At 43.5% G+C, this 27,983-nt stretch overlaps 1 pseudogene; it reads right to left on the minus strand.

The window, feature by feature from the left end:
* Positions 1 to 920: 920 nt before the first annotated feature.
* Positions 921 to 26,649, minus strand: LOC123484776 (annotated as a pseudogene).
* Between the last annotated feature and the right edge of the window lie 1,334 nt (positions 26,650 to 27,983).

Consider the following 27,983-nt stretch of genomic DNA (forward strand, 5'->3'; position numbering starts at 1 on the left):
CGCATTTGATGAAATGTGGATTTTGACACTTACGTTGGTGTCATAACCAGCCATAACATAACGCAATATATGTCACAACAGGTGTAAATATATGGGTCATGACAGTGTTATTACCATATTATGACAGCTGTTATAACATAGTCCAGTGTTACCAGTCTTTCCTCCTATCAGTGATCTTTATCCAGACGGGTTAGGCTTTCCTCCCGTCAGTGATCTTTATCCAGACGGGTTAGGCTTTCCTCCCGTCAGTGATCTTTATCCAGACGGAGTTAGGCTTTCCTTCCGTCAGTGATCTTTATCCAGACGGGTTAGGCTTTCCTCCTGTCAGTGATCTTTATCCAGACTGGTTAGGCTTTCCTCCCGTCAGTGATCTTTATCCAGACTGGTTAGGCTTTCCTCCCGTCAGTGATCTTTATCCAGACGGGTTAGGCTTTCCTCCTGTCAGTGATCTTTATCCAGACGGGTTAGGCTTTCCTCCTGTCAGTGATCTTTATCCAGACGGGTTAGGCTTTCCTCCTGTCAGTGATCTTTATCCAGAGCGGGTCAGGCTTTCCTCCCGTCAGTGATCTTTATCCAGACGGGTTAGGCTTTCCTCCCGTCAGTGATCTTTATCCAGACGGGTTAGGCTTTCCTCCCGTCAGTGATCTTTATCCAGACGGGTTAGGCTTTCCTCCCGTCAGTGATCTTTATCCAGACGGGTTAGGCTTTCCTCCTGGTACATGTAAATGGTGAATAAAGGTGATTCTGATTATTTTCCTAATACTGTCACTTACTGGAGATTCTCCTGACCAAGATGTTACTGAAATTAGTCAGGTGAGCCTTGACAGTATCCACAAATTGTTCAGTGAATAAAACTGATCAATATGCTTCAAATGTCCATTTGTTTTCATTAAATACCTCAACAACATACCAACACCAACTGCATTCGCTTTCACTTTATTGAATTATACCATAACAGCATTGATCACTTTCAATCACTTTCATTCTTACAGAAACAAATCTCAAAAGTACCACCCTTCCAAGGCTCGGCATATACAACACAAGCAAGTTCAGTGTTTGTCAAGGAGTTAACCACACATTCACATGTATTGTATGTGTCGAGGCTAGAAGAAGCACAAGGTTGAGGCATGACGTAAATATCTGTTGAACGCCCGACTTTGTTTTGCTTGTCAGAAATGGGAACACCCACCTCAAGTGTAAATAAATATATATAAAATATAAGGATTAAATTACAGAAGAAGACTGAGGGGAGATATGTGATGTTGACTGATATCACCATGAGCAATCCTGACTTTAATCAAAAATATGCCTCCCTCAGAATCAAGACAAAAGCATTTCTTTAACATTCTGAATATAGAACAGAGCAAGTATTCTTCTTTCTTTACTTGTATGAGTGGCAATATGCACTAGGAAATTGCAATCCCCTTCTTCACACAAAAGCAACATTTTTTTACTGTGCCAGTTGACAATACGTTTTCAAACTACCAGCTGGTGTATGGTGCTAATTGTAGAACAGATCGTTGTTGTTCAACTCTGGAAGATTGAAGATGGAAAGTCAGACTGGAAAGTCTTTATTTCTTTCTGTTTCCGCCACCAGACAGAATCATCACCATCCTCATGAAGATGTTCAGAGTGTCCATGTAGATCCCCATGCACCTACAAGACAGGATAACACCACAAAGCACCAACCTTCAGTTTCATAACGCAATACAAGACAGGATAACACCACAAAGCACCAACCGTCAGTTTCATAACGCAATACAAGACAGGATAACACCACAAAGCACCAACCGTCAGTTTCATATCGCTACAGAAGACGGGATAACACCATTAGGGCTGTCCCCGACAAAAAAAAAAATCTTGGTCGACCGAGAGTCGTCTATTCTATCGACTGGTCTACATTTTTTAAACGTGTATTTTTCCATATATAGACACACCCTCTGTTTCAATACAATCAACTATAGTTTGGCTACTGAGCTTGTCTGATGCTTTAATTACTGCGATTAAAAATGAAGACACAAATGACTAAAGAGGGAGCCAGAGATCAATATAGCCTAACCAGAAGAAGAAAAAACCTGTTCCTGACCCTCTTCCTCCCGCTGCCCTTCACAGATTCTGCCGTTATGCTCCTAAAGTTGCTGGTAATAGGCTACACTAGCGGTTGGCAAGCTTTTCCATTTGGAGTGCCAAGTTATCGTACCATTTCTGCGTGCCTGTTCTGATTTTTATATGCACATTTACGTGGAAGTTTCATTTCATTTATAATAAAAAGTCTTCATATTTCAAAATCAATGTCATGTGGTTAATCAACATTTTATCTAAATGAAAACGATACACATCTAAAAAGTATCTTATATTGCCATTGCCAATACGTAAAAATAGCCTACATAAATTAACACATAAAAACATTGCAGCCTGCAGGTAGAAAATATCATGATAAAATAAATATCCTATAAATAACATTGGCTATGCATAGCCTGTCTGCAAGGAACTTAAAACATTGTATCAACTATTAACTTGGTCTAGCCCGATCGTGCTAGCAAACTTGCAATATTGTATAAAATATTCTGTTTCCTGCGCCAGTGAGCTCCGGACAGACAGACACAGCTGTAGACTATTTGAGCAAGGGATAAGACGTAATCAGGTAGGCCTATTTTATGACGTTTCCACCAGATCAGAGCATGACATTTTTTTCCCCTTTCACGCTGAGTGGTTAATTGAAAGGGAGAGAGACCGAAAGATTTTTCAAGTAGGCTACGTTGAGGAACTATTGTCATTCTCAATGGCCTGCATTTGTGCGCAGGCCAGGTAGCCTACTATTCTACTGTATAGTAGGCCAGTATCATACTGTATAGTAGGCCAGTATTCTACTGTATAGTAGGCCAGTATTCTACTGTATAGTAGGCCAGTATCATACTGTATAATAGGCTAGTATTCTACTGTATAGTAGGCCAGTATTCTACTGTATAGTAGGCCAGTATTCTACTGTATAGTAGGCCAGTATTCTACTGTATAGTAGGCCAGTATCATACTGTATGATAGGCTAGTATTCTACTGTATAGTAGGCCAGTATTCTACTGTATAGTAGGCCAGTATTCTACTGTATAGTAGGCCAGTATTCTACTGTATAGTAGGCCAGTATTCTACTGTATAGTAGGCCAGTATTCTACTGTATAGTAGGCCAGTATTCTACTGTATAGTAGGCCAGTATTCTACTGTATAGTAGGCCAGTATTCTACTGTATAGTAGGCCAGTATTCTACTGTATAGTAGGCCAGTATCATACTGTATGATAGGCTAGTATTCTACTGTATAGTAGGCCATATTCTACTGTATAGTAGGCCAGTATCATACTGTATGATAGGCTAGTATTCTACTGTATAGTAGCCAGTTTTCTACTGTATAGTAGGCCAGTATCGTACTGTATAGTAGGCCAGTATCGTACTGTATAGTAGGCCAGTATTCTACTGTATAGTAGGCCAGTATTCTACTGTATAGTAGGCCAGTATCATACTGTATAGTAGGCCAGTATTCTACTGTATAGTAGGCCAGTATTCTACTGTATAGTAGGCCAGTATTCTACTGTATAGTAGGCCAGTATTCTACTGTATAGTAGGCCAGTATCGTACTGTATAGTAGGCCAGTATTCTACTGTATAGTAGGCCAGTATTCTACTGTATAGTAGGCTAGTATTCTACTGTATGATAGGCCAGTATTCTACTGTATAGTAGGCCAGTATCGTACTGTATAGTAGGCCAGTATCGTACTGTATAGTAGGCCAGTATTCTACTGTATAGTAGGCCAGTATTCTACTGTATAGTAGGCCTTTATCATACTGTATAGTAGGCCAGTATTCTACTGTATAGTAGGCCAGTATCATACTGTATAGTAGGCCTTTATCATACTGTATAGTAGGCCAGTATTCTACTGTATCATGATGGTATTGATAGTATTATACTGCATCAAGATGGTATTGATAGTATTATACTGCATCATGATGGTATTGATAGTATTATACTGCATCATGATGGTATTGATAGTATTATACTGCATCATGATGGTATTGATAGTATTATACTGCATCATGATGGTATTGATAGTATTATACTGCATCATGATGGTATTGATAGAATTACACTGTATCGTGATGGTATTCTACACTGAACAAAAATGTAAACACAACATACAACAATTTCAAAGATTTTACTGAGTTAATGTTTGTATAAGGAAATCAGTTCATAAGGAAATCAGTCAATTGAAATAAATTCATTAGGCACTAATATATGGATTTCAGATGACTGGGATTACAGATATGCCTCTGTTGGTCACAGACACCTTAAAAAAAAGGTAGTGGTGGGAATCAGAAAACCAGTCAGTATCTGGTGTGACCACCATTTGCCTCATACAGCGTGACACATCTCTTTCGCATAGAATTGATGAGGCTATTGATTGTGGCCTGTGGAATGTTGTCCCACTCCTCTTCAATGGCTGTTCGAAGTTGTTGGATACTGGCGGGAACTGGAACATATTGATCCAGAGCATCACAAACATTCTCAATGGGTGACATGTCTGGTGAGTATGCAGGCCATGGAAGAACTGGGACATTTTCAGCTTCCAGGAATTGTGTACAGATCCTTGCGACATGGGGCCGTGCATTATCATGCTGAAACATGAGGTGATGGCGGCGGATGAATGGCACTACAATGGGCCTCAGGATCTCATCACGGCATCTCTGTGCATTCAAATTGCCATCGATAAAATGCAATTGTGTTCGTTGTCTGTAGCTTATGCCTGCCCATACCATAACCCCACCGCCACTATGGGGCACTCTGTTCTAACATTGACTTCAGCAAAACGCTCGCCCACCACGACTGCCATTGTGCCCTGTACAGTTGAAACCAGGATTCATCCGTGAACAGCATATTTCTCCAGCGGCCATTTAAGGCCCACTGAAGTCAGTTACGACGCCCGAACTGCAGTCAGGTCAAGACCCTGGTGAGGACGACGAGCATGCAGATGGGCTTCCCTGAGATGGTTTCTGACAGTTTGTGCAGAGATTCTTCGGTTGTGCAAACCCTCAGTTTCATCAGCTGTCCGGGTGACTGGTCTCAGACCATCCCGCAGGTGAAGAAGCCGGATGTGGAGGTCCTGGACTGGAGTGGTTACACGGGTCTGCGGTTGGGAGTTCGGTTGGACATACTGCCAAATTCTCTAAAACGACTTTGGGGGCGGCTTATGGTAGAGAACTCAACAAATTCTCTGGCAACAGCTCTGGTGGACATTCCTGCAGTCAGCATGCCAATTGCTCGCGCCCTCAAAACCTGATACATATGTGGCATTGTGTTGTGTACAAAACTGCACATATTAGTGGCCTTCTTATTGTCCCCAGCACAAGGTGCACCTGTGTAATGATCATGCTGTTTAATCAGCTTCTTGATATGCCACACCTGTCAGGCATTGGCAATGGAGAAAGGCTCACTAACAGGGATGTAAACAAATTTGTGCACAAACTTCGAGTAATAAGCTTATTGTACATATGGAACATTTTGGGGATTTTTTAATTTCAGCTCATGAAACATTTTATTGCTATTTTTTTGTTCAGTGTATTCAAAAAAAATAAAGGGAACACTTAAACAACACAATGTAACTCCAAGTCAATCACACTTCTGTGAAATCAAACTGTCCACTTAGGAAGCTAACACTGATTGACAACACATTTCACATGCTGTTGTGCAAATGGAATAGACAACAGGTGGAAATTATAGGCAATTAGCAAGACACCCCCAATAAAGGACTGGTTTTGCAGGTGGTGACCACAGACCACTTCTCCCAGTTCCTATGCTTCCTGGCTGATGTTTTGGTCACTTTTGAATGCTGGCGGTGCTTTCACTCTAGTGGTAGCATGAGACGGAGTCTACAACCCACACAAGTGGCTCAGGTAGTGCAGCTCATCTAGGATGGCACATCAATGCGAGCTGTGGCAAGAAGGTTTGCTGTGTCTGTCAGCGTAGTGTCCAGAGCATGGAGGCGCTACCAGGAGACAGGCCAGTACATCAGGAGGCGTGGAGGAGCCGTAGGAGGGCAACAACCCAGCAGCAGGACTGCTACCTCCGCCTTTGTGCAAGGAGGAGCAGGAGGAGCGCTGCCAGAGCCCTGCAAAATGACCTCCAGCAGGCCACAAATGTGCATGTGTCTGCTCAAACGGTCAGAAACAGACTCCATGAGGGTGGTATGAGGGCACGACGTCCACAGGTGGGGGGTTGTGCTTACAGCCCCAACACCGTGCAGGACGTTTGGCATTTGCCAGAGAACACCAAGATTGGCAAATTCCCCACTGGCGCCCTGTGCTCTTCACAGATGAAAGCAGGTTCACACTGAGCACGTGACAGACGTGACAGAGTCTGGAGATGCCGTGGAGAACATTCTGCTGCCTGCAACATCCTCCCAGCATGACCGGTTTGGCGGTGGGTCAGTCATGGTGTGGCATTTCTTTGGGGGCCGCACAGACCTCCATGTGCTCGCCAGAGGTAGCCTGACTGCCATTAGGTACCGAGATGAGATCCTCAGACCCCTTGTGAGATCATATGCTGGTGCGGTTGGCCCTGGGTTCCTCCTAATGCAAGACAATGCTAGTCCTCATGTGGCTGGAGTGTGTCACAGTTCCTGCAAGAGGAAGGCATTGATGCTATGGACTGGCCCGCCCGTTCCCCAGACCTGAATCCAATTCAGCACATCTGGGACATCATGTCTCGCTCCATCCACCAACGCCCACGTTGCACCACAGACTGTCCAGGAGTTGGCGGATGCTTTAGTCCAGGTCTGGGAGGAGATCCCTCAGAGACCATCCGCCACCTCATCAGGAGCATGCCCAGGCGTTGTAGGGAGTCATACAGGCACGTGGAGGCCACACACACTACTGAGCCTCATTTTGACTTGTTTTAAGGACATTACATCAAAGTTGGATCAGCCTGTAGTGTGGTTTTCCACTTTACTTTTGAGGGTGACTCCAAATCCAGACCTCCATGGGTTGATAAATTTGATTTCCATTGATAATTTTTGTGTGATTTTGTTGTCAGCACATTCAACTATGTAAAGAAAAAAGTATTTCATAAGATTATTTCATTCATTCAGATCTAGGATGTGTTATTTTAGTGTTCCCTTTATTTTTTTGAGCAGTGTATATCAAAGCAGGATAAAGAAATTAGAAATAACAGGAGAAATGGTCTAGTTGTCTTTCTATCTGTTTGAATAGTAAAGTACAGAAAGGACTAGTTGTCTTTCTATCTGTTTGAATAGTAAGGTACAGAAAGGACTAGTTGTCTTTCTATCTGTTTGAATAGTAAGGTACAGAAAGGACTAGTTGTCTTTCTATCTGTTTGAATAGTAAGGTACAGAAAGGACTAGTTGTCTTTCTATCTGTTTGAATAGTAAGGTACAGAAAGGACTAGTTGTCTTTCTATCTGATTGAATAGTAAAGTACAGAAAGGACTAGTTGTCTTTCTATCTGTTTGAACAGTAAGGTACAGAAATCAGACATAGCAGGACAGATGACTCTGCAGACGTCACTTACGAGTTGATGGGGTCGTATTTCTGCATCCCATACATGGGGTATGTCTCTGCCCTCTTGATGACCTTCTGGGTGTCGTAAAGCAGGAACAAGCTGAAGAGGACCAGACCTCCGTAGATAGCGATGGAGTACAGGCCTGCTCCCATCGCTGAGGTGAGGCAGGAACATTGAGCCTGGGGAGAGAGAGTGGATAGGACATTGTTTAATACCATGTCCTCAAGTTCAATTAAAAACTGAGGGGAAATGATCTGACGAGGGCTCAAGGGTGTTTGTCACCAGAGAGACAAATCCTAAATAATGCTACTTGAAAAAGAAGAAACTCCAGCACACTAGTATCTTGAACAATCCATTAACAATTTACTTGGTTTCCTGGAACCAAAGGTTACGGTCCAATAGACTTCATTGATGTCTGTCTACCATGTTGTTTTTCATTGATAAACATTTTAAAATGCAATAACCATTTAGTTGTCTTCTAAAAGTATGACGTTTACAACCCTGCATTTTATGTCCATGTTCCTTTGTGAATTTGACCATAATAAACAGATTGTGAAGAAAAGGCAACTAACTGATGGAGGAAAACCACTGAAGCCCACAGCCAGGGTTATTGATCTAAAGGTACTAACCGATGGAAGAGGCGAACCACTCCGAAGCCCACAGCCAGGAGTTATTGATCTAAAGGTACTAACTGATGGAGGAGGTGAAGACCACTGAAGCCCACAGCCAGGGTTATTGATCTAAAGGTACTAACCGATGGAAGGGCGAAGACCACTGAAGCCCACAGCCAGGGTTATTGATCTAAAGGTACTAACCGATGGAAGGCGAAGACCACTGAAGCCCACAGCCAGGGTTATTGATCTAAAGGTACTAACCGATGGAAGAGGTGAAGACCACTGAAGCCCACAGCCAGGGTTATTGATCTAAAGGTACTAACCGATGGAGGAGGTGAAGACCACTGAAGCCCACAGCCAGGGTTATTGATCTAAAGGTACTAACCGATGAAGAGGTGAAGACCACTGAAGCCCACAGCCAGGGTTATTGATCTAAAATACTAACCGATGGAGAGCCCCTAAGCCCACCCACCCAGTTATTGATCTAATTCTAACTATGAGGTAAGACCACTAACCCCACAGCCAGGTTATTGATCAAAGGTACTAACCGATGGAGTGAAGACCACTGAAGCCCACAGCCAGGGTTATTGATCTAAAGGTACTAACCAATGGAGAGGAAGACCACTGAAGCCCACAGCCAGGTTATTGATCTAGTACTCCGATGGAAGGAGTGAAGACCACTGAAGCCCACAGCCAGGTTATTGATCTAAAAGGTACTAACCGATGGAGGTAAAGCCACCCACACCCAGGGTTATTGATCTAAAGGTACTAACCGATGGAAGAGGTGAAGACCACTGAAGCCCACAGCCAGGGTTATTGATCTAAAGGTACTAACCGATGGAGGTGAAGACCACTGAAGCCCACAGCCAGGGTTATTGATCTAAAGGTACTAACCGATGGAGGTGAAGACCACTGAAGCCCACAGCCAGGGTTATTGATCTAAAGGTACTAACCGATGGAAGAGGTGAAGACCACTGAAGCCCACAGCCAGGGTTATTGATCTAAAGGTACTAACCGATGGAGAGAGGTGAAGACCACTGAAGCCCACAGCCAGGGGTTATTGATCTAAAGGTACTAACCGATGGAAGAGGTGAAGACCACTGAAGCCCACAGCCAGGTTATTGATCTAAAGGTACTAACCGATGGAGGGGTGAAGACCACTGAGGCCCACAGCCAGGGTTATTGATCTAAAGGTACTAACCGATGGAGGAGGTGAAACCACTGAAGCCCACAGCCAGGGTTATTGATCTAAAGGTACTAACTGATGGAGGTGAAGACCACTGAAGCCCACAGCCGGGTTATTGATCTAAAGGTACTAACCGATGGAGGTGAAGACCACTGAAGCCCACAGCCAGGGTTATTGATCTAAAGGTACTAACCGATGGAGGAGGTGAAGACCACTGAAGCCCACAGCCAGGGTTATTGATCTAAAGGTACTAACCGATGGAAGAGGTGAAGACCACTGAAGCCCACAGCCAGGGTTATTGATCTAAAGGTACTAACCGATGGAAGAGCGAAGACCACTGAAGCCCACAGCCAGGGTTATTGATCTAAAGGTACTAACCGATGGAAGAGGTGAAGACCACTGAAGCCCACAGCCAGGGTTATTGATCTAAAGGTACTAACCGATGGAGGGTGAAGACCACTGAAGCCCACAGCCAGGGTTATTGATCTAAAGGTACTAACCGATGGAAGAGGTGAAGACCACTGAAGCCCACAGCCAGGGTTATTGATCTAAAAGAGTACTAACCGATGGAAGAGGGGTGAAGACCACTGAAGCCCACAGCCAGGGTTATTGATCTAAAGGTACTAACCGATGGAAGAGTAGAAGACCACTGAAGCCCACAGCCAGGGTTATTGATCTAAAGGTACTAACTGATGGAGGTGAAGACCACTGAAGCCCACAGCCAGGGTTATTGATCTAAAGGGTACTAACCCGATGGAAGAGGTGAAGACCACTGAAGCCCACAGCCAGGGTTATTGATCTAAAGGTACTAACTGATGGAGGTGAAGACCACTGAAGCCCACAGCCAGGGTTATTGATCTAAAAGGTACTAACTGATGGAGGTGAAGACCACTGAAGCCCACAGCCAGGGTTATTGATCTAAGGTACTAACCGATGGAGGAGGTAAACCACTGAATCCCACCCAGGGTTATTGATCTAAAGGTACTAACCGATGGAGGAGGTAACCACTAAGCCCACAGCCAGGGTTATTGATCTAAAAGGTACTAACATGGAGGAGGTGAGGAGCCACTGGAAGCCCCACAGCCAGGGTTATTGATCTAAAGGTACTAACCGATGGAAGAGGTGAAGACCACCTCAAGCCCACAGCCAGGGTTATTGATCTAAAGGTACTAACCGATGGAGGTGAAGAGCCACTGAAGCCCACAGCCAGGGTTATTGATCTAAAGGTACTAACCAATGGAGGAGGTGAACCACTAAGCCCACACCAGGGTTATTGATCTAAGGTACTAACCGATGGAAGTAAAACCACTACCCACAGCCAGGGTTATTGATCTAATTACTAACCGATGGAAGAGGTAAACCACTAAGCCCACAGCCGGGTTATTGATCTAAAAGGTACTAACCGATGGAGGAGGCAAGACCACTGAAGCCCCAGCCGGGTTATTGATCTAAAGGTACTAACCGATGGAGGGTGAAACCACTAAACCCCCCAGCCGGGTTATTGATCTAAAGGTACTAACCGATGGAAGAGGTGAAGACCACTGAAGCCCACAGCCAGGGTTATTGATCTAAAGGTACTAACCGATGGAAGAGGTGAAGACCACTGAACCCACAGCCAGGGTTATTGATCTAAGTTACTAACCGATGGAAGAGGTGAAGACCACTGAAGTCCACAGCCAGGGTTATTGATCTAAGGTACTAACTGATGGAGGTAAACCACTGAAGCCCACACCGGGTTATTGATCTAAAGGTACTAACCATGAAGAGGTAAACCACTGAAGCCCACAGCCAGGGTTATTGATCTAAAGGTACTAACTGATGAGTGAACCACTGAAGCCCACAGCCAGGGTTATTGATCTAAAGGTACTAACTGATGGAGGTAAGACCACTGAAGCCCACAGCCGGGTTATTGATCTAAAGGTACTAACCGATGGAGGAGGTGAAGACCACTGAACCCACAGCCAGGGTTATTGATCTAAGGTACTAACCGATGGAGGAGGTAAGACCACTGCCCCCCACAGCCAGGGTTATTGATCTAAAGGTACTAACCGATGGAAGAGGTGAAACCACTGAAGCCCACAGCCAGGGTTATTGATCTAAAGGTACTAACCGATGGAGGAGGTAGACCCTGAAGCCCACAGCCAGGGTTATTGATCTAAAGGTACTAACCCGATGGAGGGGGTGAAACCACTGAAGCCCACAGCCAGGGTTATTGATCTAAAGGTACTAACCGATGGAGGAGGTAAACCACTGAAGCCCAGAGCCAGGGTTATTGATCTCAAAGGTACTAACCAATGGAGGAGGTGAAGACCACTGAAGCCCCAGCCAGGGTTATTGATCTAAAGGTACTCCATGGAAGAGGTGAAACCATTGAACCCCACAGCCAGGGTTATTGATCTAAAAGGTACTAACCGTCGGAAGAGGTAAACCACTGAAGCCCACAGCCAGGGTTATTGATCTCAAGGTACTAACCATGGAGGAGCGAAGACCACTCAAGCCCACAGCCAGGGTTATTGATCTAAAGGTACTAACTGATGGAGGAGGTAAACCACTAAGCCCACAGCCAGGGTTATTGATCTAAGTACTCACCAATGGAGGAGGTGAAGACCACTGAAGCCCACAGCCAGGGTTATTGATCTAAACCTATTAACCGATGGAGGAGGTGAAACCACTGAAGCCCACAGCCAGGGTTATTGATCTAAAGGTACTAACCGATGGGGGGGGTAAACCACTGAACCCCCCAGGGTTATTGATCTAAATTACTAACCGATGGAGAGGTGAAGACCACTGAAGCCCACAGCCAGGGTTATTGATCTGGTACCTAACCGATGAAGGGTAAACCACTGAAGCCCACAGCCAGGGTTATTGATCTAAAGGTACTAACCGATGGAGGCAAGACCACTGAAGCCCCACGCCAGGGTTATTGATCTAAATACTAACTGATGGAGGAGGTAGACCACTGAACCCCCCTTATTGATCTAAGTAATAACCAATGGAGGAGGTAAACCACTGAAGCCCACAGCCAGGGTTATTGATCGAAACCTACCTACCGATGGGGGAGGTAAACCACTGAAGCCCACGCCGGGTTATTGATCTGCACTAACTGATGGAGGTAGAAACCACTGAACCCACAGCCAGGGTTATTGATCTAAAGGCACTAACTGATGGAGGGTGACTACTGAAGCCCACACCAGGGTTATTATCTAAAGGTACTAACCAATGGAGGAGGTGAAGACCACTGAAGCCCACCACCTGGGTTATTGAGCTAAAGGTACTAACCCATGGAGGAGGTGAGGACCACTGAAGCCCACAGCCAGGGTTATTGATCTAAAGGTACTAACCAATGGAGGAGGTAAGACCACTGAATCCCACAGCCTGGGTTATTAACTATTACTAACCATGGAGATAAACCACTGAAGCCCACACCAGGGTTATTATCTATACTAACCGATGGAGGCGAAACTACTGAAGCCCACAGCCAGGGTTATTGATCTAAAGGTACTAACGATGGAGGAGGTGAAACCACTGAAGCCCACAGCCAGGGTTATTGATCTAAAGGTACTACCGATGGAGGGTAAAGACCACTAAGCCCACAGCCAGGGTTATTGATCTAAAGTACTACCCGATGGAGGTGACCACTAAGCCCACAGCCAGGGTTATTGATCTAAAGGTACTAACCAATGGAGGAGGTAAACCACTGAAGCCCACAGCCAGGGTTATTGATCTAATACTAACCGATGGAAGAGGTGAAGACCACTGAAGCCCACAGCCAGGGTTATTGATCTAAAGGTACTAACCGATGGAGGAGGTGAAACCACTAACCCACAGCCAGGGTTATTGATCTAAATACTAACCGATGGAAGCGAAGACCACTGAAGCCCACAGCCAGGGTTATTGATCTAAAGTACTAACTGATGGAGGAGGTAAACCACTGCCCACAGCCAGGGTTATTGATCTAAAGGTAATAACCAATGGAGGAGGTGAAGACCACTGAAGCCCCACAGCCAGGGTTATTGATCTAAACCTACTAACCATGGAGGAGGTAATACCACTCAAGCCCACAGCCAGGGTTATTGATCTAAAGGTACTCACCGATGGAGGAGCGAGACCACTGAAACCCACCGCCAGGGTTATTGATCTAAAGTTACTAACCGATGAGCAACCACTACGCCCACAGCCTGGGTTATTGAACTAAAGGTACTAACCGATGGAGAGGTGACACCACAGGTTATTGATCTAAAGGTACTAACCGATGGAGCGCAAACCACTGAAGCCCACAGCCAGGGTTATTATCTAAAGGTACTAACCGATGGAAGAGCACCACTCCGAGCCCCACAGCCAGGGTTTTGATCTAAAGGTACTAACCATCTTTCAACCCACCCCAGGTCCTCCCATGTTGAACTTCTCTGGGGGCACACATGGCCACGGTGACAACCCCACATCCGTGTGCAGGCTGCCCTCATCATCAGGGGCCCACCTAGCAGAGTCATGGGGGCTATGACCCCTCCCATCACACTGAAACACAAACAGGGATTGATTTATTTATTTATTCGGTTAGTTTAAAAGGGACCATGTCGTACACCAAACATGAAAAAGCACCAGATTTTAGCTACACAGCTATCTTCTCATCTGAGGTCCAAATAAAGCGTTATATATCACAGATTTATATTTAAAAAAAAAGATCTGTATTTAACAGTCTGCTCTAATATTCTCACAGGCACAGCACACAGTGTTATAAGCACTAGAAAAACCCTGATCCATTCATTAAACTGCTGCTGCATGTGTTGGTATTTCTGAAACTCTATAGTACTGCCCTCTAGTGGTGAAAACCAGTGACATTTCATTACATCTTTAAGTCAGCAGGTAAAGCAGTCCCCCTGCATGTAGCATCCAGGCTAGATGTTTGGTTCCTGGGCTCTGGTCATGGAGATAATCTCACCAGCATGCCTGCTCAATCACCAAAGTAGCTCCAATTGCCTGGTGAAAAATGTACACATTTCTGTATTATAAAAAAAGTAATTATAATGTGGCTATTGAGGTGTAATGCAAGTGTCTCCAAATCATACACAATGGTTTGCCATTGAAAATCAGCACCATATTTATCAATACCCTGAGGTTTGGTGGGCCCTCAAATACTAATTTCCTTTTTAAAGGGTTAATAATATACAGTGGATGCAGATATACTTGAAGAATACTGAAGCACATTTTAGTCATAAGTCACTGGCCCGGTGGCTCTTGTAAATATGAATATTTTCTTAAAGTAACTCAGCGATATGTAGATGCAGAAAGTAACATCATAGTGTCCATTTCCTAACAACTAAAAGCTTAATCGTAGACTCAACTTCTCCGCTTTTTGGTCCGGTGGCTACCATACTGTTACAGCGTAACACCTGCAAATGTGCAGATCTGTGTGTGTGACTGTGTAAGCAATCTTGCATCTCGCTCATCTCATATCTGCGGTCTCTTAGCAGCGTCATATCGCTGAGTCTACCTTTAACTACTTACTGTTAAATAAGGTTCAATAAAAGGTGTATCACCAGCCAGGATCCTCTCATCATAACCCATGAGGGCTGGGGTCCTGCTGACTGCTCCACAGAGCTGTCATCCCCACACTGCCTGCAAAGGTACATGTAGGTGGAGTATCCTTCCTTCACTCTGGGGCCAGATACTGGGCCGAGACCCAGGAAAAGAACAGAAACATTTTTACAGAGGACACGCTTGTTGATATGCCTCCCAAACAGCACCCTATTCCCAACAGAGTGCACTACTTTCCAACCAGGGTCCATAGGGCTCTGGTCAAAATGAAGTGCACTATGTAGAGAATAGGTTGCCATGACAAGGTAACCCTTTCCTTTAAGTTGTGGGTATACCCATGGAACTACCCAGCAATAGCTACAGTAATGACAAAACACATGTACTTGATCCAGTGATTTAAACCTACTTGGATAACACCATACAACACACACACTACCATGGGATAACACCAGTACAACACACACACCACTACCATGGGATAACACCAGTACAACACCCACACTACCATGGGATAACACCAGTAAAACACACACACTACCATGGGATAACACCAGTACAACACACACACTACCATGGGATAACACCATACAACACACACACTATTCCATGGGATAACACCAGTACAACACACATGCATGGGATAACACCAGTACAACACACACACTCCATGGGATAACCTACAACACACTCACTACCATATACTACAACACACACACTACCATGGATACACCATCACCACACTACCATGGGATACACCAGTACAACACACACTAGCATGGATAACACCAGTTCAACTCACACACTACCATGGATAACACCAGTCAACACACACACCATACCATGGGATAACACCAGTAAAACACACACCCACTACCATGGGATAACACCAGTACAACACACACACTACCATGGGATACACCAGTACAACACACACTAGCTTACAACACACACACTACCATGGGATAACACCATACAACACCACCTACCATGGGATACACCAGTCACACCCACACTCCATATAACACCATACACACACACACTACCATATAACCCTACAACACACACACTACCATGGATAACACCAGTACAACACACACACCTACCATGGGGATAACACCAGTACAACACACACTAGCATGGATAACACCAATACAACACACACACTACCATGGGATAACACCAGTACAACACACACACTACCATGGGATACACCATACAACACACACTACCATGGATAACACCATACAACACACACACTACATGGGATAACACCAGTACAACACACACACTACCAGTGGATACCCAGTACAACACACACCTACCATGGATAACACCATACACACACACACTACCATGGGATAACACCAGTACAACACCCACCACACCGTGGGATAACACCAGTACAACACACACACTCCGCATGATACACCAGTACAACACACACTACCATGATAACACCAACACACACACTACCATGGGATAACACCAAACAACACACACACTACCATGGATAACACCATACACACACTCAATCCATGGATAACACCAGTACCACCACACCTCCATGTAACACCAGTACAACACCACTCCTGCAGATCACATACAACCCCACACTACCATATAACACCAGTACAACACCCACACTCCATTAACACCAGTCAACACACACCCTACCATGGATAACACCAGTACAACACACACACTACCATGGGATAACACCAGTACAACACACACCACTACCATGATAACACCAGTACAACACACACTACCATGGGATAACACCAGTACAACACCAACACTAGCATGGGATAACACCAGTACAACACACACACCTACGCATGATAACACCATACACACACCCCCCCTAGCATGGGATAACACCGTACAACACACACACTACCATGATACACCAGTACAACACACACACTCATGGTAACACCAGTACAACACACACCTAGCATGATAACACCTACAACACACACCCTACCATGGGATAACACCATACAACACACACCTACCATGGGATAACACCTTTACAACACACACACTACATGGATAACACCAGTACAACACACACACTACCATGGGATAACACCGTACATCACCCACACTACCATGATAACACCATACACACCCTGCATGGGATACACCAGTACAACACACACACTACCTGATACACCAGTACAACACACACACTAGCATGATAACCCGTACAACACACACTGCATGGATACACCAGTACAACACACACACTACCATGATAACACCAGTCCAACACACACAATACCATGGGATAACACCAGTACAACACACACACTACCATGGGATAACACCAGTCACAACACACACACTACCATGGGATAACACCAGTACAACACCCACACTACCATGGGATACACCATACACCCTACCATGGGATAACACCAGTACAACACACACACTACCATGGGATAACACCAGTACAACACACACAATACCATATAACACCAGTACAACACACACACTACCATGGGATCACCATCACCCACCTACCATGGATAACACCATACAACACACACACTACTGGATAACACCAGTACAACACACACACTAGCATGATAACACCAGTACACACACACCCATACCATGGGATAACACCATTACAACACACACACTACCATGGGATAACACCATACAACACACACACTAGCATGGATAACACCAGTACAACACACACCCTACCATGATCACCATACAACACACACCCTACCATGGGATAACACCAGTCCAACACACACACTACCATGATAACACTCAGTACAACACACACACTACCATGTGGATAACACCAGTACAACACACACACTAGCATGGGATAACACCAGTACAACACACACACTACCATGGGATAACACCAGTACAACACACACACTAGCATGGGATAACACCAGTACACCACACACTAGCATGGATAACACCAGTACAACACACACACTACCATGGGATAACACCAGTACAACACACACCCTACCATGGGATAACACCAGTACAACACACACTACCATGGGATAACACCAGTACAACACACACACTACCATGGATAACACCATACAACACACACACTACCATGGGATCACCTTACAACACACACTACCATGGATAACACCATACAACACACACTACCATGGGATAACACCAGTACAACACACACACTACCATGGGATAACACCAGTACAACTACACACACTACCATGGGATAACACCAGTACAACACACACACACCATGGATAACACCATACAACACACACTACCATGGGATAACACCAGTACAACACACACACTACCATGGGATAACACCATACAACACACACTACCATGATCATACCACACACACACTCCATATAACACCATACAACACACACACTACCATGGGATACACCGTACAACACCCACACTACCATGGATAACACCATACACACCACCATACCATGGATAACACCAGTACAACACACACACTACCACTGGGATAACACCAGTCAACACACACACTACCATGATCACCATACAACACCCCACATCTACCTGATACACCATACACACCCCACTCCATGGATCACCTACAACACACAACTCCATGATAACACAGTACAACACACACACTACCATGATCACCATACACACACACACTACCATGATCACCATCCCCTACCATGGATACACCATACAACACCCACACTACCATGGGATAACACCATACAACACCCCACTACCATGGATAACACCATACAACACACACCCTACCATGATCCCATACAACCCCACTACCATATAACACCAGTACAACACACACACTACCATGATCACCATACAACACACACACTACCGCTGGATAACACCATACAACACACACACTACCATGGATACACCTTCACACACACTACCATGGGATACACCATACAACACACACACACCATGGGTCACCATACCACACACACTACCATGGGATAACACCAATACAATTCACACCACACCATGATCACCATACAACACACACTACCATGATACACCATACAACACCCACACTACCATGGGATAACACCAGTACAACACCCACACTACCATGGGATAACACCAGTACAACACACACCCATACCATGGGGATAACACCAGTACAACACACACACTACCATGGGATAACACCAGTACAACACACACACACTACCATGGGATAACACCATACAACACACACACTACCATGGGATAACACCAGTACAACACCCACACTACCTGGGATAACACCAGTCAACACACACACTCCATGATCACCATACAACACACACTACCATGATACACCAGTACAACACACACACACTACCATGGGATACCACCATACACACCCACACTCCGTGGGATACACCATTACAACACACACACTACCATGGGATAACACCATACAACACACACCCCTACCATGGGATAACACCATACAACACCCACCTACCATATAACACCATACAACACACACCTACCATGGGATAACACCAGTACAACACACACCCATACCATGGATAACACCAGTACAACACACACACTACCATGGGATAACACCAGTACAACTCCACACTACCATGGATACACCATACAACACACACACTACCATGGGATACTTCCATACAACACACACACTACCATGGGATAACACCAGTACAACACACACACTACCATGGGATAACACCATACAACACACACCTACCATGATCACCTACACTCACACACTACCTGATACACCAGTACAACACACACTACCATGGATAACACCAGTACAACACACACACTACCATGGGATAACACCAGTACAACACACACACTACCATGATCCACCATACACACACACACTACCATGATACACCTCCCTAACACCAGCTACAACACACACCCTACCATGATACACCGTACAACACACACACTACCATGAAGCAGCTCTCTACTGCTCTCTCGAGTGGCACCCGATCTCATTACATCAGTCCTAGTCCGCTCCCAGGCCTCGCCCCCTCCAGCCAACATCCATTTATCCACTGAAGGAATACATTACTATATTAACCTGGTGCTACTACACATGTAAGGTTCCTACTTCATTATTAACTGTGGGGGGGTGAGATCCTATGCTGATTTCAGCTATGTTTACCGTGAGGTACATAATTCCCGCCCCCCGGCTCGCAGATGTTTGTGTTGTGAGGTTGTGATTGAGGTGCTTTAGTAAGTCATTATATTCACTTCTGATGGCAGTGTCAGTGGCTGGCTCTACAGCCTGCCTGTTGGAGCTGGTCCTTGGCAGTTTTTCCCACGGCGGAAACCCTAGTCTGGATTTGGTGGAGATAGCCCTGATGAAAATAAAGCAGAATATTACATACATAAGCAGTTATTACAGCATGCTGATCTACAACTGAAGACATACATTTTAAGTGGGTCTTTAAAAAAATGTTTTTTGTCGAGTGGCCGCAGCCCACGTGGGAATCTTATTAGCTTAATGAAAAATCCCCATATAAATCTGTCAGTTTAAAGCTAGAATCTGTTTTTTCACCTATCTGTTTATCCATGTATGAATCTGATTATTCAATGTGTTTCTATGGGCTAATAGCATAAGGCCAAATTCAATGTGTCATCAAATATTTTGTGTATATATACAGTGAGGAAAAAAAGTATTTGATCCCCTGTGATTTTGTATGTTTGCCCACTGACAAAACATGATCGTCTATATTTTAATGTGGTTTATTTGAACAGTGAGAACAGAATAACACAAAAAATCCAATCATTAAATTTATAAATTGATTTCATTTTTAATAAGGGAATTTTTTCTCAATCAGAAAGATTTCTGGCTCCCAGGTGTCTTTTATAGGTAGAGCTGAGAATAGGAACACACTCTTAAAGGGAGTGCTCCTAATCTCAGCTTATTACCTGTATAAAAACCCCTGTCCCACAAACAATCAATCAATCAGATTCCACTCTCCACCATGCCAAACCAAAAGACTCTCCAAGGATGTCAGACAATTTAGACCTACACCAAGGCTGAATGGCTACAAACCATCGCCAAGCAGCTTGGTGAGAGGGGTGACAATAGTTGGTGCGATTTTCCCAAATGAAAAACACAAAATAACTGTCAATCTCCCTCGGCCTGGGGCTCCATGCAGGATCTCACCTCGTGGAGTTGCAATGATCATGAGGTGAGAATCAGCCCAGAACTCCGAGGATCTTGTCAATGATCTCAAGGCAGCTGACCCTATCACCAAAAAAAATTTACCCTACCCGTAACTAATCCTGCAGCACCTGTCCCCTCTCAAAACACCTATACATCCCGTCTGAAGTTTCCAATACATCTAATATTCGAGGGAATGGGTAAAGTGTTGTGGTCAGATGAACCAATGGACCTTTGGCGTCAACTCAACTCGCCGTGTTTGGAGGGAATGCTGCCTATGACCCCCACCATCCCCACCGTCAAACATGGAAGTGGAACATTATGCTTTGGGGTGTTTTCTCTCTAAACAACTTCACCATCAAAGGGACGATGGACGGGGCATGTACCTCAAATCTTGGAGTGAAACCTCCTTCCTCAGCCAGGGCTGTTGAAAATGGGTTGTGGATGGTATTCCACATAACAATACCCAAAACACATGGCCAAGGCAACAAAGGAGTGGCTCAGAAGAAGCACATTAAGGTCCTGGAGTGGCCTAGCCAGTCTCAGCCTTAATCCCATAGAAATCTGTGAGCTGAAGGTTTGAGTTCCAACGTCAGGCTCAAACTTAATGACTTAGAGATCTGCAAGAGGAGTGACAAATCCCTCCTGAGATTGTGCAAACCTGGTGCCATCTCTTCTGTGATTGCCACGGGTTTTGCCACCAAGTCACTAAATCATGTTTTGCAGAGTCAAATACTTATTTCCCTCATTAAAATGCAAATCAATTCATACCATTTTACATTTTTTTGATTTTTTGTTGTTATTCTGTCTCTCACTGTTCAAATAAACCTACCATTAAAATTATAACTGATCATGTCTTTGTCAGTGGGCAAATGTACAAAATCACAGGGGATCAAATACTTTTTTCCCTCATTATTATATATATATATATATATATATATACACACCAGTACCTAAAAGTTTCCACCTACTCATTCAAGGGTTTTTCTTTATTTTTTTTAAAACTATTTTCTACATTATAAATAATATTAACATCAAAACTATAATACACATATGAATCATAATAACCCAAAAAGTTTAAACAAATCCAAATATATTTTATATTTGAGATTCTTCATATCCCCCTTTGTCTTATAAGCTTTGCACTCTCTTGGCATTCTCTCTACCAGCTTCATAGTGTCACCCTAGAGTCATTTCAATTCAAGTGTGCCTTCTTAAAAAGTACATTTCTGGAATTTCTTTACTTCTTAATGCATTTGAGCCAATCAGTTGTGTTGTGAAAAGTTGGGGGGTATCATCTATTTGTAAAAACCAAGTCCATATTATGGCAAAACAGCTCAAATAAGCAAGACATCCATCATTACTTTAAAATGTCATCAATCACATTTCAAGATTTGATTTCTTCAAGTGCAGTCCAAAACCATCAAGCGCTATGATAACTGCTCTCATAGTCCTTACAGAATGTAACACAGTTACCTCCGCTGCAGAGGATAAGTTCATTATTACCACCTCATTCACCCAAATAAATGCTTCACAAAGATTCAAGTAACAGACACATCTCAACATCAACTGTTCAGGGGAGAGTGTGTGGATCAAGCCTTTCATGGTCGAATTGCTGCAAAAAACCCACTAGACATCAATAAGAAGAGACTTGCTTGGGCCAAAAACATGAGCAATGGACATTAGACCGGTGGACATTTTCCTTTGGTCTGGAGTGCAAATTGGAGATTTTTGTTCCCAACCGCCGTGATCTTTGTGAGAAGCGTGTGGGTGACCGATGATCTCACATGTGTATTTCCCACCGTAAAGCATGGAGGGGGGGGGTGTTATGTGTGGGGGGTGCTTTGCTGGTACATTTGTGATTTATTTAGAATTGAACACACTTAACCAGCATATACCACAGCATTCTGCAGCATACGCCATCCCATCTGTTTTGCTTAGTGAATATCTTTGTTTTTCACACACTACCCAACACACCTCCAGGCTGTGTAAGGGCTATTTTACCAAGTAGGAGGTGATACGCTGCAACAGATACCTGGCCTCCACAATCCCCCGACCTCAACCAAATTGAGATGGTTTGGGATGAGTCGGATCCCAATAAAAAACGCCAACAAGTGTTCAGCATATGTCGAACTCCTTCAAGAATGTTGGAAAAGCATTCCAGGAGTGAAGCTGGTTGAGGGAGAATGCCAGGAGTGCACAAAGCTGTCATCAAGGCAAAAGGGTGGCTATTTGAAAAATCTCAAATATAAAATATATTTGGATTTGTTTTACCACTTTTTTGGTTACTACATGATTCCATGTATTATTAAATAGTTCTGATTCTCACTATTATTCTACATTAGAAAATTAAAAATAAAAAAAACCCTTGAATGAGTAGGTGTTCTAACTTTTGTAGTGTGTGTGTGTGTGTGTGTTTATATATAAATAAAAAAAAAAAAAAAAAAAATATATATATATATATACACACAGTGCCTGTCATTTCCCTTAAGCAAGCACTTAACCTAATTGCTCCTGTAAGTCGCTCTGGATAGAGCGTCTGCTAAATAAACTAAAATGTCAATGTAAGATGGTCATTCAAAGGATCATTTAGCTATTTGATTTAATATATATATATATATATATATATATATATATATATATACTCCCTCCACAATTGTTGGCACCCCTGTTTTAAGATGTGGTCGAGGACTTCAAAAATTCTCCTATTTTTTTAAACAACATAAACCCAATCAAAAAAAAAAAAATCCAACCTTTTTAAATCATGTGTCCCACAGTTTTGGCACCCCTAACATTCCACTAAAATTTTAATTGATTTTTTTTAAATATATTTTTCTATAGTTGCTAAAGGATTGGTCAGGGTATCTAACTTTTTAATTATAATTCATACTTCCTGTTTCCTTTATATATGACGTGACACAGAGGACTAATTATCTTACCCATTTGTCAACATGTCAAAACAAACACACCATTCAAGTAAGGCAGATTTGTGTAGAGCCTTCATAAGTCAGGCAATGCTACAAAAAATAGCCACTCGCCTTAACTTCCCTATCTACAGTCAGAGGAATCATTAAAAGTTTAAAACAACTGGAACAGTGACAAACAAGGCTGGAAGAGGTCCCAAGTTTATCTTGCCACAACCACAGTGAGGGGGATGTAAGAGAATAAAAAATTCCTAAACTCACTGTCACAGAATTGCATCAAAGAGTGGCATCTTGGGTCATAAAGTCTCCAAAACAACCATCAGATCTCTACATGCCAACAAGCTGTTTTGGAGGCATGCAAGAAAAACCTTTTCTCACTAACACTCCTAGCGTCGTCTAGTTTCTAAGCGGCACTCGACTTCAACTGGGATTGTGCTTTGGTCAGATGAGACTAAGATTGAGCTTTTTGGCAACAAACACTCTAAGTGGGTCTGGCGTAAAACAAAAGATGAGTATGCCAAAACACCTCCTGCCCCCCTGAAGTATGGTGGAGATCTGTATGCTGTGGGCCTGTTTCTCTTCCAAAGGCCCAGGGAACCTTGTTAGGGTGCATGGCATTATAGCAGCTTTGAACTACCAGACATTTTAAATAAAAACCTGATGCCTCTGCCAGAAAAGCTGAAGATGGGTCGTCATTGGGTCTTTCAGCAGGATAATGATCCAACACGTGGCAAAATCTACACAAAAATGGTTCAGCAGTCTCAAACTCAAAGGTCCTCCCATGGCCATCTCATCCCCCAACCTCAACCCAATCGAAAACCTGTGGGCGAGCTAGGAGAGTGTATAGAGAGGACCCAGGACACTGGATGATCTAGAAAGATTGTGCAAAGAAGGAATGGTCAAAGATCCCTCTCTCTGTGTTCTCCAATCTTGTGAAATGTTATAGGGGGGGATTAAGTGCTGTCTTGTTGGCAAAAGGGGTTGTACAAAGTATTAACATCAGGGTGCCAATAATTTGGGACACATATTTCAAGTTTTTTTTCTAAATGTGTGATTTGTTTTTACCAAATAATGTACTTAAATAAAAGGTTGAATTTTTCTCTTTTTTTCATTTGGGTTCTATGTTTTTTAAAAAAAAAGATAATTTTTGGAAGTCTTAACCACATCTTACGGGGTCCAATATTGTGAGGCTGTATATTTTATATTATATATTTTTTTTTATTATATATCAAATCTATATCCTTTATACATCTTATTCATTTTATCATTTCCTCTTATCAAGTTACGAGTTATTTTCTTCATTTTTCCCCCTAGTCGGCTCGGGGATTAAACCAGCGACCTTCCGGTTACTGGCACAGCGCTCTTACCCACTAAGCTACCTGCCACCCCATCTTAAAAACAATTCCATATGTTAACTAAGTAGATTTGCCAAGTGGCAGCTTAAACCTACTATCCCAATTAAAAAATACTGGTCGGGAACTATCCAATTTTAATTTGCAGGCTGAGCCTGAGCACAGTACTACATGAGCCATACTCATGAACTCTATTCCACATCAGGTAACTGATGCAAGCAGTAGAATCATTTTAACAACAGATAAAATACACCTTATGGAACAACCGGGGACTGTGAAGCAACACAAACATAGGCACAACACATGCATACACACACACGATAACTTCACACTATACACACTACACACCGATTTTGTATTGTAGATAAAGTGGGGAAAAAAAGTATTTAGTCAGCCACCAATTGTGCAAGTTCTCCCACTTAAAAAGATGAGAGAGGCCTGTAATTTTCATCATATACCACTCTATACAAAATAAAAAAAAACCTTTTAATTTTTATAATTTATTGCACATGATGGTGGAATAATATTTGGTCAATAAAAAAGTTTCTCAATACTTTGTTATATACCCTTTGTTGTCAATACACGTCAAGCGTTTTCTGTAGTCTTCTCAGGTTTTCCCTGTTCTTTTTTCCCATTCACTCCATGCAGATCTCCTCTAGAGCAGTGATGTTTTGGGGCTGTCGCTGGGCAACACAGACTTTCAACTCCCTCCAAAAGATTTTCTCATGGGGTTGAGATCTGAGACTGGCTAGGCATCACTCCAGACGTGACCTCTTCTTCCCAAGCCACTCCTTTTGCCGGCCGGTGTGTTTGATCATTTCATGCTGAACCCACCACTTTCATCTTCAATCCCTTGCTGATGGGGTTTCACTCAAAATTCTACATGGCCCCATTCATTCTTTCCTTTACCGGATCAGTCGTCCTGTCCCTTTGCAAAAAACAGCCCCAAAGCATGATGTTTCCACCCCCATGCTTCACAGTAGGTATGGTGTTCTTTGGATGCAACTCACATTCTTTTCCTCCAAACATGAGCCGAGTTGAGTTTTTACTCAAAAAGTTATATGTTTGGTTTCATCTGACCATATGACATTCTCCCAATCCTCTTCTGGATCATCCAAATGCACTCTTCAACGGGCCTACTTACTCTTAGCAGGGCACGTCTTGCACTGCAGGATTTGAGTCCCTGGCGGCGTGGTGTGTTACTGATGTTGGCTTTGTTACTTTGGTCCCAGCCTCTCTACCCAGGGTCATTCACTAGGTCCCCCGTGTGGTTTCTGGATTTTTGCTCACCTTCTTGTGACGTCATTTTGACCCCATGGGGTGAATCTTGCGTGGAGCCCCAGATCGGGGAGATTATCCAGTGGTCTTGTATGTCTTCCATTTCCCAATATTCTCCCACAGTTATTTCTTCACCAAGCTCTTACTATTGCAATTCAGTCTTCCCAGCCTGGTGCAGGTCTACAATTTTGTTTTTGGTGTCCTTTGACCCTCTTTGGTCTTGGCCATTGTGAAGTTTGGAGTGTACTGTTTGAGGTTGTGGACGGTGTTTTTATACTGATAACAAGTTCAAACGGTGCCATTAATACAGGTAATGAGTGGAGGACGAGGACCTCTTAAAAGAAGAGTTACAGGTCTGTGAGGCCAAAAATCTTGCTTGTTTTAGGTGACCAAATACTTATTTTCCACCATAATTTGCAAATAAATTCATTAAAAATCCTACAATGGGATTTTCTGTTTCCCTCAATTTGTCTGTCACTAGTTGACTTACCTATATATTCACCTCTCTCATCTTTTTAAGTGGGAACTTGCACAATTGTGCTACTTACTTTTTTTCCCCCACTGTATGTGTAGTAGAGAGAGCCTAGGCACACACTTAATATGTTTGAAATCTGTTATAATGTTTAATGTTTTTAAAATTTATAACTGCCTTAATTTTGCTGGACCCCGGGGTGCTTGCTGCAGCTTATGGCGGGGAACTAATGGGGATCCATACTAAATACAAAATCCACTACACCAAAAAATACATTTCAATTTGTCGATATCATATTTACATTCATTTTTAATATCTCAAAAAGGCGTGTTATTGTTAGTCTACAGTTGTATGGCCCTATAAAATCAGTTCCCAGTTTTGTTTAAGGTTTCCGAGTTGTTTGAGATTTTCACTCAAAATCACCCTTTTTTAAAAAACTAAAAGATAATTGATGTTTTAAGTCCACAACAATGCTTAAAAACCACATCAGGAGACAACTTTTGAGGTCTGGGAACAATATATAAAAAATATATTTGGAGGGTGTAGTTGCCCTTTAATTCAAGTGCGGGACTAGCAAGAGACAGAATGACGCTGCAATGGATAGATGCCGTTTTACAGGCTCCTGCCATTTTAGTCCCCTCCTGTACTCCCTGTTCACCAACGACTGCGTGGCCACACATAACTCCCAACACCATCATTACGTTTGCTGACGACGCGACGGTCATAGGCCTGATAACCGACGACGACGAGACAGCCTATAGGGAGGCCTGGCAGTGTGGTGCCAGAGACGTGGCAGTGTGGTTCCAGGACAACTACCTCTCCCTCGACGTCGGCAAGACAAAGGAGCTGTTCGTGGACTACAGGAAACGGAGGGCCGAGCACGCCCACAT

The sequence above is a fragment of the Coregonus clupeaformis genome, chromosome 1 (genome assembly GCF_020615455.1).
Source record: "Coregonus clupeaformis isolate EN_2021a chromosome 1, ASM2061545v1, whole genome shotgun sequence".
Lineage (NCBI taxonomy): Eukaryota > Metazoa > Chordata > Actinopteri > Salmoniformes > Salmonidae > Coregonus > Coregonus clupeaformis.